Here is a 12,681-nt window from a genome sequence, read left to right on the forward strand (position 1 = left end):
CAAAAAAGATGGCTCCCTACGTCCTTGCATTGACTACCGCGGTCTTAATAAAATCACGGTAAAGAACCGCTACCCTCTACCTCTCATCTCTGAACTCTTTGATCGCCTCCAAGGTGCCCACATCTTTACCAAACTGGACTTAAGAGGTGCTTATAATCTCATCCGCATCAGAGAGGGGGATGAATGGAAAACGGCATTTAACACTAGAGATGGACACTTTGAGTATCTGGTCATGCCCTTTGGCCTGTGCAACGCCCCTGCCGTCTTCCAAGACTTTGTTAATGAAATTTTTCGTGATCTCTTATATTCCTGTGTTGTTGTGTATCTGGACGATATCCTGATTTTTTCTGCCAACCTAGAAGAACACCGCCAGCATGTCCGCTTGGTTCTTCAGAGACTTCGTGACAATCAACTTTATGCCAAAATGGAGAAATGTCTGTTTGAAAGTCAATCTCTTCCTTTCCTAGGATACTTGGTCTCTGGCCAGGGACTACAAATGGATCCAGACAAACTCTCTGCCGTCTTAGATTGGCCACACCCCTCCGGACTCCGTGCTATCCAACGTTTTTTGGGGTTCGCCAATTATTACAGACAATTTATTCCACATTTTTCCACCATTGTGGCTCCTATCGTGGCTTTAACCAAAAAGAATGCCAATCCTAAGTCATGGCCTCCTCAAGCGGAAGACGCCTTTAAACAGCTCAAGTCTGCCTTTTCTTCAGCTCCTGTGCTCTCCAGACCTGACCCATCTAAACCCTTCCTATTGGAGGTTGATGCCTCCTCAGTAGGAGCTGGAGCTGTCCTTCTACAAAAAAATTCTTCCGGGCATGCTGTTACTTGTGGTTTTTTTTCTAAGACCTTCTCTCCGGCGGAGAGGAACTACTCCATCGGGGATCGAGAGCTACTAGCCATTAAATTAGCACTTGAGGAATGGAGGCATCTGCTGGAGGGATCAAGATTTCCAGTTATTATTTACACCGATCACAAGAACCTCTCCTATCTCCAGTCTGCCCAACGGCTGAATCCTCGCCAGGCCAGGTGGTCTCTGTTCTTTGCCCGATTTAATTTTGAAATTCACTTTCGGCCTGCCGATAAGAACATTAGGGCCGATGCTCTCTCTCGTTCCTCGGATGCCTCGGAAGTAGAGCTCTCTCCGCAACACATCATTCCTCCTGACTGCCTGATCTCCACTTCTCCAGCCTCCATCAGGCAAACTCCTCCAGGGAAGACCTTCGTCTCCCCACGCCAACGCCTCGGAATCCTCAAATGGGGTCACTCCTCCCATCTCGCAGGTCATGCGGGCATCAAGAAATCCGTGCAACTCATCTCTCGTTTCTATTGGTGGCCGACTCTGGAGACGGATGTTGTGGATTTTGTGCGAGCCTGCACTGTCTGTGCCCGGGATAAGACTCCTCGCCAGAATCCCGCTGGTCTTCTTCATCCTCTGCCTGTTCCCGAACAGCCTTGGTCTCTGATTGGTATGGACTTTATTACAGACTTACCCTCATCCCGTGGCAACACTGTTGTTTGGGTGGTCGTTGATCGATTCTCCAAGATGGCACATTTCATCCCTCTTCCTGGTCTTCCTTCAGCGCCTCAGTTGGCTAAACAATTTTTTGTACACATTTTTCGTCTTCACGGGTTGCCCACGCAGATCGTCTCGGATAGAGGCGTCCAATTCGTGTCTAAATTCTGGAGGGCTCTCTGTAAACAACTCAAGATTAAATTAAACTTTTCTTCTGCTTATCATCCTCAATCCAATGGGCAAGTAGAAAGAATTAACCAGGTCCTGGGTGATTATTTACGGCATTTTGTTTCCTCCCGCCAGGATGACTGGGCAGATCTTCTACCATGGGCCGAATTCTCGTATAACTTCAGAGTTTCTGAATCTTCTTCCAAATCCCCATTTTTCGTGGTGTACGGCCGTCACCCTCTTCCCCCCCTCCCTACTCCCTTGCCCTCTGGTGTACCCGCTGTGGATGAAATATCTCGTGATCTTTCCACCATATGGAAAGAGACCCAAAATTCTCTCTTACAGGCTTCATCACGCATGAAGAAGTTTGCTGATAAGAAAAGAAGAGCTCCCCCCATTTTTTCTCCCGGAGACAAGGTATGGCTCTCCGCTAAATATGTCCGCTTCCGTGTTCCCAGCTACAAATTGGGACCACGCTATCTTGGTCCTTTCAAAATTTTGTGCCAGATTAATCCTGTCTCTTATAAACTTCTTCTCCCTCCTTCTCTTCGTATTCCTAATGCCTTTCACGTTTCTCTTCTTAAACCACTCATCATCAACCGTTTCTCTCCTAAACTTATCTCTCCCACTCCTGTCTCCGGTTCTTCAGACATCTTTCCTGTAAAGGAGATACTGGCCTCCAAAAAGGTCAGAGGTAAAACCTTCTTTTTGGTTGACTGGGAGGGCTGTGGTCCTGAAGAGAGATCCTGGGAACCTGAGGACAATATCCTAGATAAAAATCTGGTCCTCAGGTTCTCAGGCTCCAAGAAGAGGGGGAGACCCAAGGGGGGGGGTACTGTTACGCCGAGCGCTCCGGGTTCCCGCTCCTCCCCGGAGCGCTCGCTACACTCTCGCTCCCGCAGCGCCCCGGTCAGATCCACTGACCGGGTGCGCTGCGATACCGCCTCCAGCCGGGATGCGATTCGCGATGCGGGTGGCGCCCGCTCGCGATGCGCACCCCGGCTCCCGTACCTGACTCGCTCTCCGTCGGTCCTGTCCCGGCGCGCGCGGCCCCGCTCCCTAGGGCGCGCGCACGCCGGGTCTCTGCGATTTAAAGGGCCACTGCGCCGCTGATTGGCGCAGTGGTTCTAATCAGTGTGTTCACCTGTGCACTCCCTATGTATACCTCACTTCCCCTGCACTCCCTCGCCGGATCTTGTTGCCATTGTGCCAGTGAAAGCGTTCCCTTGTTTGTTCCTAGCCTGTGTTCCAGACCTCCTGCCGTTGCCCCTGACTACGATCCTTGCTGCCTGCCCCGACCTTCTGCTACGTCCGACCTTGCTTCTGTCTACTCCCTTGTACCGCGCCTATCTTCAGCAGTCAGAGAGGTTGAGCTGTTGCTAGTGGATACGACCTGGTCACTACCGCCGCAGCAAGACCATCCCGCTTTGCGGCGGGCTCTGGTGAACACCAGTAGTGACTTAGAACTGGTCCACTAGCACGGTCCACGCCAATCCCTCTCTGGCACAGAGGATCCACCTCCTGCCAGCCGGCATCGTGACAGCCTCTAAGGGTCTGCTCGCTGAACCACAATGTGTCTGGTGACAGGTACACACAGGCCTGCTGCCCAACACTCACTCCAAGACCCTTCAGGATGTATGTGTGGTTACTCCCACACTGCTATGTCTTTGGTCCTTCAATAATAAAGTTTCTCATAAGACAGTTGTTCGGACCTGGAGGCCCTTTACGTGGCAGATCCATCTGAGGCTAACAAGTTTGTTTGGCTCTCTGAGGGCCGAGAGTGTATGTTACATCTTCATGAAAAAGCGAATAGGAAATGATTCTTCACTAAGCTATTTTACTTTGAATATGGGAATCAGTCTAGCAAGTTACTAGCCCATATTGTGCGACAGAATTCTTCTGCCTTGCCGATTATTGAGCTGAGAGCCTCAGAAGGTTCCTTGCTTCTAGGTAATGAGGAAATGGCTCTCCGTTTCTCTTCTTTTTACACTAACCTTTACTCTTCCCAGGTACAATATGATGCAGCCCAACTGGGCTCCTACCTGGATGCCATTACTTTCCCCACTCTTTCAGTGGAGGACAGTGAATTTCTGGATGCCCCCCTTACATTGTTGGAGGTACAGGAGGCTATCGCTGATATGACTAAGGGTAAATCTCCGGGCCCTGATGGCCTTCCGTGCGAGATTTATCTGCAGTACTCAGACGTGCTCCTCCCTACTCTCCTGACTATATACCAGACTGCGTTCGTAGAGGGTGTGCTCCCGGAGTTACTCTACGATGCAACCATTGTTGAACCTTGGATCCCGCTAAGGCATTTGATTCTGTAGAATGGGGCTACCTAGGTTCTCACTAGATTTGGATTTGGTCCTAATTTTTGGAAATGGGTCTCCATCCTCTATAGGCATCCCAGGGTTGTTGTGAATTTGTATTTGTTCTCTTCCGTTTGGTCGTGGGATGCAGCAGGGGTGCCCCTTGTCTCCGCTTCTGTTCGCGGTGGCAGTGGAGCCCCTTGCTCTGCGCATACGACAGGACCCTGACTACCTTGGCATGTCTGTAGGAGGTCGGGAGGAGCGTATTGGGCTATATGCTGATGACATGGTTCTATTTCTCTCTAATCCTACTCATATGCTACCCTATGTAATTAGTTTAATTGACAGATTTGGCTACTTCTCCGGTTTATTCATTAACTGGACCAAGTCGGCTATCATGCGGCTTTTGGATCATACCTGGCCTTCTGTTATGTGTGGACCTTCGGTGGTGACAGAGTTCAAGTATCTCGGAATATACATAAATAGGAACTCATTGTTGGATTTAAATTCAAATTATGTTAAAAATAAGTTCAAGATCTGGGAGATGTTACCACTTATGGTCTCTGGCCATATTAACCTTATTAAGCTTATTATTTTACCCAAATGTCCATATGCACTAGAACATGCATCCTTTCCAGTCCCCAAATCCTATTTTGATGCACTACACTCTCTTTTCTCCCCCTTTATCTGGGGTCCTAATAGGCCTAAAATTCTCCTAACCACTCTGCAGCACCCAAAGTTAGAGGCAGGTATGTCTTTACCAGACTTTTCTTGTATTATTTGGCGAGCCAGCTCCACTATATCCGCCCCTAGGTACTAGATGAACAGATGCCAGATGCTAAACAGTCTCTGTCCAGATTTGTCCCTAATTTATCGCCTCGGTTCATTCTAGAGAGTCCCACTATGGGAGGCCAAACATTCTTACCTCTTCATAGTTACACTGATATACCCTAGGATACTCCATTGTGGCATAATCCGAATTTCACGCACATTGATGGCACTCTTGACCCGATATTTTGGCAAAATGCTGGGGTGCATACTTTGGAACACTTGTATGCTGATAATGTGCTGAGCTTGTTTGAACAACTGCAGTCTACATACGACATCCGTAGACATTGTTTTTTTAAGTACCTACAATTGCACCATGCCCTTAACGTCCAGTTCCCTGTGGGTGGACTGCCTATCTCTGCATTCCCGTTGATTGGGATATTGAAATCTCAGGGGCCTAGAGGGTCTTGTGTCTATTTTTTATACTCATCTTATCCATGCCAAGAACTCACGTACACCGTTGCCTACCGTACAGTAATGTCAGTCGTATATTCCTACTCTTACTGATGATTGGGAGGAGATTCTCTCTTCTCATATGCTGGTATCTCCGGCTGCCAACAACAAGCTTATTCAATTGAATAGTATTCATTAGTTATGTCACTCCCATTAGACTGTACAGACTTCTGGCACCTCCTTTGGGCGGCCTTTTGGACTGAGGTCCTTCGACTTTTTACTGCCCTTGTACAACCCCCTCCTCCACTTGACCCTCTGGTCTGTATTTTTGGTGTTTTGAATGATGAAGTGTGGACTCACCACACTCGCACCTTTTTATGGGAAACCCTGTTCTTGGCTAGGAAGGCTGTAGCTCTCAAATGGATGGACCCGAGACCCCCTATTGTGTCTCAATGGCGGGCACTAGTAAATGCGGTGATCCCCTTTTCTCACCTAGTGTATAAGAATAGAAAATGCCCAGCTAAATTTCTTTCGGTGTGGGGTGCATGGTGCTCTTCTCCCTTGACCCAATGTTCCTACTCCATGACTGCGCATAGTAACCCTTAAGATAACAAATACGGGGGGGTTTTCCTCCTTATTCTTTTACTTTATTTATGGTATCTATTTTTGTGTCAGTGCCTGTCCATCAAAATGTGGTCTTTTCCTTTTTTTATCTGACCTCATATTCAAATTGGTGCAGAGAGCCATTGGAGACTTCACTGATGTATGGTGTAGGTGGCTAATTGCTGGCTGAAACTTGAATTTCTTCACATGTTCCTCTGTTATTGTTTTGCTAGTTTATTTTGTCTCTGTAGTCCGGTTTCCTTGAAATTGTTAACCTGCTTATACAAGATTACTCATGTGTGTAGGTGTAGAACTGCACCTCTTACGATGTATGTGTATTTATATTCTGTCTATGGCTACAAGGCCGATGGTTGTAACCTTTTCAATAAAACAAATTTTAAAAAAAGTTTCTCATAAGACATTTCCTATGCAACAACCATGTTGCAATCACATCTGAAAGATTGAGGTGACATCAGAGTCATCCCTCTATAAGCTGGCCATTTGGAGACCATTTATGGTATGGTGGTGATGTTTTCTACAGTGTACTGCCATTCCTTAAAAATTTATGTTGAACATCGGTGAACCATTTGGTACACAGTTTGAAGACCACTGATAGGAACATGTACGTAGAGGGCTGTCTGTATAATAACACTCTCAGAGTAGAACTTGGAAGTTTCCCATGGTGACAAACCAGGATCAAACACTAACGTGAATATAATTACAGCCCATTCTCCTAATCTTGGTTGGAAAGTGAATGCTTACTGTGGTCAAAACATCAATTGTCTCAAGCTTCTTCTTCATTATGGCTGCCATACTGGATGTCGCCCAGCAGTATTATAGGGGAGTTGCTTAAAGGAGTACTGCAGTGTAGGACAACTTATCCCTTTTCCAAAGAATAGGGTATAAGTGTGTGATCACAGGGGGTCCAACTGCTGGGTCCCCCCATGATCTCCTGCCTGGTGATCAGGCTCTCCTCATGAACGGAGCTGTGTTGATCACAGCATGGAGCGGTGGCCGATACGCCCCTCAATGCATCTCTATGGGAGAGCCGGGGATACAGCACTCAGGTATTTCTGGCTCTCCCATTTAGATACATGAAGGGGGATTGTTGACCGAAGCTTCATGCAGGGGTTGACAGTCTCCTTGTAAGGAGGAAGTTGTCCTACACTGCAGTACCCCTTTAAGGGCCTATGCACACTAAGGATTTTCTACTCTGAATTCATTCTGAGCGGAATCCGCCTGCAGCAGATTCTCATTGATCTCGATAGAATTCCGCTGCTCAGCGCACACTACGGAAGGTAGAGGAACTTCCAACATGGATCCAAATTCTACCGAAGGAATTAACATGTAAATTTTTGGGGGCAGAATCCACTCGGAAAAGCCTATTAGTCAATGGGCCTTTCCTTTCAGATGTTTATTTCCATGGTAAAACTCTGGGTGGGGAAATTAGCAAGCAAGGAAATTCCAAATGTTAGTGAGGACACTAAAGATTGTTAGATCTAGAAATGACACACCTATTTATTTCTATTTTGCATTTATTCCTATTTTTATAAATATATATATATATATATATATATATATATATATATAATAATTTTTACCATGAAGCATAATCAGCCGTATGTTTTTGAATTGTTAGCACTTGCTGCAGTCGGTAAATGTAGTCGCTGACAATATCCTCATGTCTAAGGCTTGGGAACATAATAAATAACTATTTGGGCTTTATAGCAAAACTTGAAGTTCCATATCAGCTGAAATGCCTGCTAATGCTTTTGGTATTGAGTCACATGCATATGCAATGGTGTTTCCTAACCAAGGCACCTCCAACTGTCATATGGACATAAAAGGATTTGGAGAGTTTGTACCTTTTAATATTTTTTTGCATCAGGTTACTAGAGCAGCAAAAATCTTCATGTACTGAGCTCCCCCTAGTGGTGGCTAGCCAGAGTCTTATAATTAACTTTATGAAGGGAGCACTTTTAGTGAAAACAAGAGTACAACCTCTATAAAATGTATGCTGCAAAATGACGGTGGACATTACATTTAATAAAATGCTAGTAAACTTGTTGGTGCATTCTCAGACCCCATTGGTGCTATGGGGCCTTATAATACCTGCTGGAACTATTGACAGGGAAAGCGGTAGAGGGCTGGCTATTTGTAGTGTTACATGGTGCCCATTCCAATGAGTGGCTATGTAAAACGTGGTCATACTGAGTCCTCCAGTGGGGGGTTATACACTCCATAGGTGGTATTGACCATTAAACCATTAATATGTATAGCCATAAGGAAAAAACTGAAAGGGGACAGTACTAAAACCTTCAAACCTTCAAAGGCTTTTTTGCTGCTGCCCAATGGAGATGAGACCAAGCCAACAAGCAAGAATGAAATGGTTGGATCAGCTCACCGGTTAGACGTCCCATCCACAGCGCGGCAGGTGTATGGCAGCACCAAAATCCAGAGATAAGGCGAGATTGCCAGTGTTGAAATGTTCAAAGTCCCATTTATTGGAATAAAATCAGCAACACAGGTGAGTGAACAAGATAATGACGTGTTTCAGGCATTTGACACCTTTAGTCATATGACTAAGGGTGCCACACGCCTGAAACACTTCATTATCTATAACCTACAAAAAATTTTGCCCAATGGGGGAGATTTATCAATACCTGTGCAAAGGAAAAGCTGGCCAGTTACCCATAGCAGCCAATCAGATCACTTCTTATTTAAAAAAGCCTTTTTAAAAATTAAAGAAGCAATCTGATTGGTTGCAACTGGTCAACTTTTCCACTGCACTGGTTTTGATAAATCTTCGGCAGTCCGGGCATGCTGGGTGTTGTAGTTTTGCACCAGCTGGAGGCACCCTGGTTGGGAAACACTGACATAAACTAAATTTAAAAAAAACGCGACAGGACAGGAAGTGACACGTTTCAGATGAGGTACACCTATAATTGTCCGACTAAGGGTGTTCTTCAACCGAAACGCGTCACTTCCAGTCTTGCCCAAATGTAATATTGTTTAATAGTATTATTTAACATTTATTATTTAATATAATTATTTAAGAACTATCCCTAATATAAAACAAGAAGGGAAAAGATCAAAAGCAACATAAATATATAACTTCGTTTCGGTTTTCTTTTGTTTGTTTTTGTTGTTTTACTTTGACACTTTTATTTATTTGCAACAAAAAAAAACTAAAATAATAAAAAAAATGAATGCATAAAAATGAAACAAAAAATAGTAAGACATAAAAAACATACATATAAGGGCAGACAAATGTCTTAGTATTTTTCTGCTCTCTAGATGCTAACTAGCATGAAACCTAAGGGGTAAACTAAACACACGGAAGATTTCTTGCGTGTGTTTAGTTTACCCCTTAGGTTTCATGCTAGTTAGCATCTAGAGAGCAGAAAAATACTAAGACATTTGTCTGCCCTTATATGTATGTTTCTGCAATAATTCTCCTGTGTGAACATAGACTTATGGATCTTATGTCAGTGTTTCTCAACCAGCCTTCGGCTGTCCAGGCATGCTGGGAGTTGTAGTTTTGTGACAGCTCGAGGCATGCTGGTTGAGAAATACTGTCTTATGTAAGCACCACATGTTATTTATGTCATAGGTTTTATTTATCTGGATGACCCTTTATGTCACAGCACAAAATGTTATATATATCCCTGATTTAAAAAAAATGATACCTGGTTTATAGCCGCATTGGTAACCTAGTTCCCCATTGCTCAGAGATACACTTCATAGTCGTTCATCTCCAAACATGCAATCCTTGGCCCATTCTTAAGGGAGACAAATAAGGTTGATCCTCAGGATCCAAATCAGAACCATTCAGCGAGCCATTGTTAGGATCCAGTAACGCTCCCCGGTTCTGTCACTTGACATCTTTGCTGATCCATACGAAAAAAGGAATCTGATTCTTTCTGAGTGGTCACTTTGAAATGGATTATGATGAATGCAAAGAGGATTACATGGAGAGCCATCTGTAGGACAGATAATTAACTAATAGGGTTAGTGAGACCATTTCCTCCCTGTTCTCTGAGATTGACTGCCACTGACTTACATGGCTATCTCCTGTTTTCGTCTGAACGTGTCGAGGTCTACTATTACCCTGTGATAACTTGAAAATGCCTTAAAAGATTTGTTTCAAATGTAACATAATAACATATAAGGGGGATACACAACCCTATTAAATCTGGCTGGAATCGGTCAAGCAGAAGGAGATCATTTCATATGTTTATGTACTAATGAGTTGGATCAGTCCATAAATGTAGGTAGTGACTGTGCATTGGTTTGGTCCACAGTTAGCTAAGTATCCTTTCACACTATATGTTGCTCCATTTTAAAGACCCGTTACAATGTCCCGTTAAGAAAACCCTTAAAAACGTCCATTACAAAAATCCCATTCAAGTCTATGTGATTTTTTGATTATCCGTTATCACCCGTTATGAAAAACATTCGTTATTCATAAAGGGCTATAACGGGTGATAACGGATAATCAAGAAATCTTATAGACTTGAATTGGATTTTGTAATGGCCGTTTAACTTCTGTTTTTAAGGGTTTTCTTAACAGGACATTGAAACAGGTCTTTAACCCCTTAAGGACCAAGCCCATTTTCACCTTAAGGACCAGGCCAATTTTATTTTAGCGTTTTCGTTTTTTCCTCCTTGCCTTCTAAAATCCATAACTCCTTTATATTTCCATCTACAGATTCATATAAGGGCTTGTTTTTTGCGTGACCAATTGTACTCTGTAATGAAACCTCTCATTTTACCATAAAATATACGGCGAACCCAAAAAAAAAATTTTAGGGAGGAGATTTAAATGAAAACCACAATTTTGTGCATTTTGGATGGTTTTGTTTTCACACTATACACTTTACGGTAAAAATTATATGTGTTCTTTATTCTGTGGGTCAATACGATTAAAATGATACCCATGGCTAGATACTTTCATATTTTTGTACTGCTAAAAAAAAATCTAAAACTTTTTGTACAAAATCAGTCATCTAAAATCGCCCTATTTTGACCACCTATAACTTTTTCATTTTTCCGTATATAGGGAGGTATGAGGGCTCATTTTTTGCGCCGTCATCTGTACTTTTTATCAATACCACATTTGCATATATAAAACTTTTAGATAATTTTTTATTATTTTTTTTTAATAAAATGTGACAAAAAAAGCAGCATTTTTTTTACTTTTTAAATTTTTTACGTTAAATTTAAAATTATATTTTGATAGTTCGGACATTTACGCATGCGGAAATACCAAATATGTTTATAATATGTTTATAAAAACAAAAATTACGCTTTTTGGGGGTAAAATGGGAAAAACTGACAATTTTCAGTTTTATTGGGGGAGCGGATTTTTCACTTTTTTTTTTACTTTTTATTTTTACATTATTCAACTTTTTTTAAACACTTTTTATGTCCCCATAAGCGACTATCTGTAGCAATCCTTTGATTGCTAATACTGTTCAGTGCTATATATAGGACATAGCACTGATCAGCATTATCAGCCATCTTCTGCTCTGGTATGCTCGATCTCAGACCAGAGCAGAAGACCCCAGGAGACGGCCTGAGCCAGGTGAGGGGACCTCCGGCCGCCATGCTGGATGATCGGATCGCCGCGGCAGCAATGTAAGGCGATCCGATCATCCATTCAAAGTACCGCACTGCCGCAGATGCAGTGGTCTGTATTGATCACGGCATCTGAGGGGTTAATGGCGGACATCTGCGCGATCGCGGATGTCGGCCATTACGGGCGGGTCCCCGGCTGCTACTAGCAGCCAGAACCTGCCATGTATGACACGAGCACCGTTCCGATGCTCGTGGTCATACACAGGACGTAAATATACGTCCTGGTGCGGGAAGTCCTGCCAAACCAGGACGTACATTTACGTCCATGGTCGTTAAGGGGTTAAAACAGACCAATATATAGTGTGAAAGGAGCCTTAGACAGTTAATTGGATCAGTCCAATATTGTAGGTAGTGACTGTTAGGTTATGTTCACATGTCGGAATGTCCGCGCCGAGAATCTCCATGCGGACATTCCGCAAACTGCAAGCGTCGGCATTAACACGGCTCTAACACGGCTCTAGGACCACATAGACGGCTATGCATTCCGTGCAGAATCCGCAGAAAGAATGAGCGTGTTCATTTACTGCATTTTTTTTGCATTTATTGTGTGGGATCAGGAGTGTGATCATTTAATTGTTTGGACAAATATGTTTATTCTTTTTTTTTTTTGGCGGGGGAATGAGAAAAGGTAATGATTTCAATTTTTATTGGGGAAGAGATTATATTTATTTTTTTAAATGTCATACTTTTTAAGAGAGAGGGTGACAGGAAGTGCAGCAAGAAGGAGTGTGACAGGAGGTGCAGCCAAAAGGTGCGTGACAGGAGGTGCAGCAGAAAGGAGCGTGACAGGAGGTGCAGCAGAAAGGAGCGTGACAGGAGGTGCAGCAGAAAGGTGCGTGACAGGAGGTGCAGCAGAAAGGTGTGTGACAGGAGGTGCAGCAGAAAGGAGCGTGACAGGAGGTGCAGCAGAAAGGAGCGTGACAGGAGGTGCAGCAGAAAGGTGCGTGACAGGAGGTGCAGCAGAAAGGTGCGTGACAGGAGGTGCAGCAGAAAGGAGCGTGACAGGAGGTGCAGCAGAAAGGTGCGTGACAGGAGGTGCAGCAGAAAGGAGCGTGACAGGAGGTGCAGCAGAAAGGAGCGTGACAGGAGGTGCAGCAGAAAGGTGCGTGACAGGAGGTGCAGCAGGAGGGAGGCTGACAGCAGTGACAGGAGGTACAGCAGGAGAGAGGGTGACAGCAGTGACAGGAGGTACAGCAGGAAATAGGGTAACAGCAG

General features: G+C 44.1%; 1 protein-coding gene across 5 annotated transcripts in view; it reads right to left on the reverse strand.

Moving 5' to 3' along the window:
* The window catches only part of RP1L1 (RP1 like 1), a 112,184-nt gene that overhangs the window by 79,003 nt on the left and 20,500 nt on the right, over positions 1–12,681 (reverse strand). For 2 of the 5 annotated variants that reach the window (XM_056563828.1, XM_056563829.1), the window contains one exon: positions 9,516–9,809. The exons of 1 other annotated variant lie outside the window; for it this stretch is intronic. The gene's annotated coding sequence lies outside the window, so the exon portion shown is untranslated. Of the gene's footprint in view, positions 1–9,515; positions 9,810–9,889; positions 10,144–12,681 lie in introns of those variants that run through there. 2 more of the 5 variants (XM_056563830.1, XM_056563831.1) reach the window with 2 other exon arrangements.

The sequence above is a fragment of the Hyla sarda genome, chromosome 3 (genome assembly GCF_029499605.1).
Source record: "Hyla sarda isolate aHylSar1 chromosome 3, aHylSar1.hap1, whole genome shotgun sequence".
Lineage (NCBI taxonomy): Eukaryota > Metazoa > Chordata > Amphibia > Anura > Hylidae > Hyla > Hyla sarda.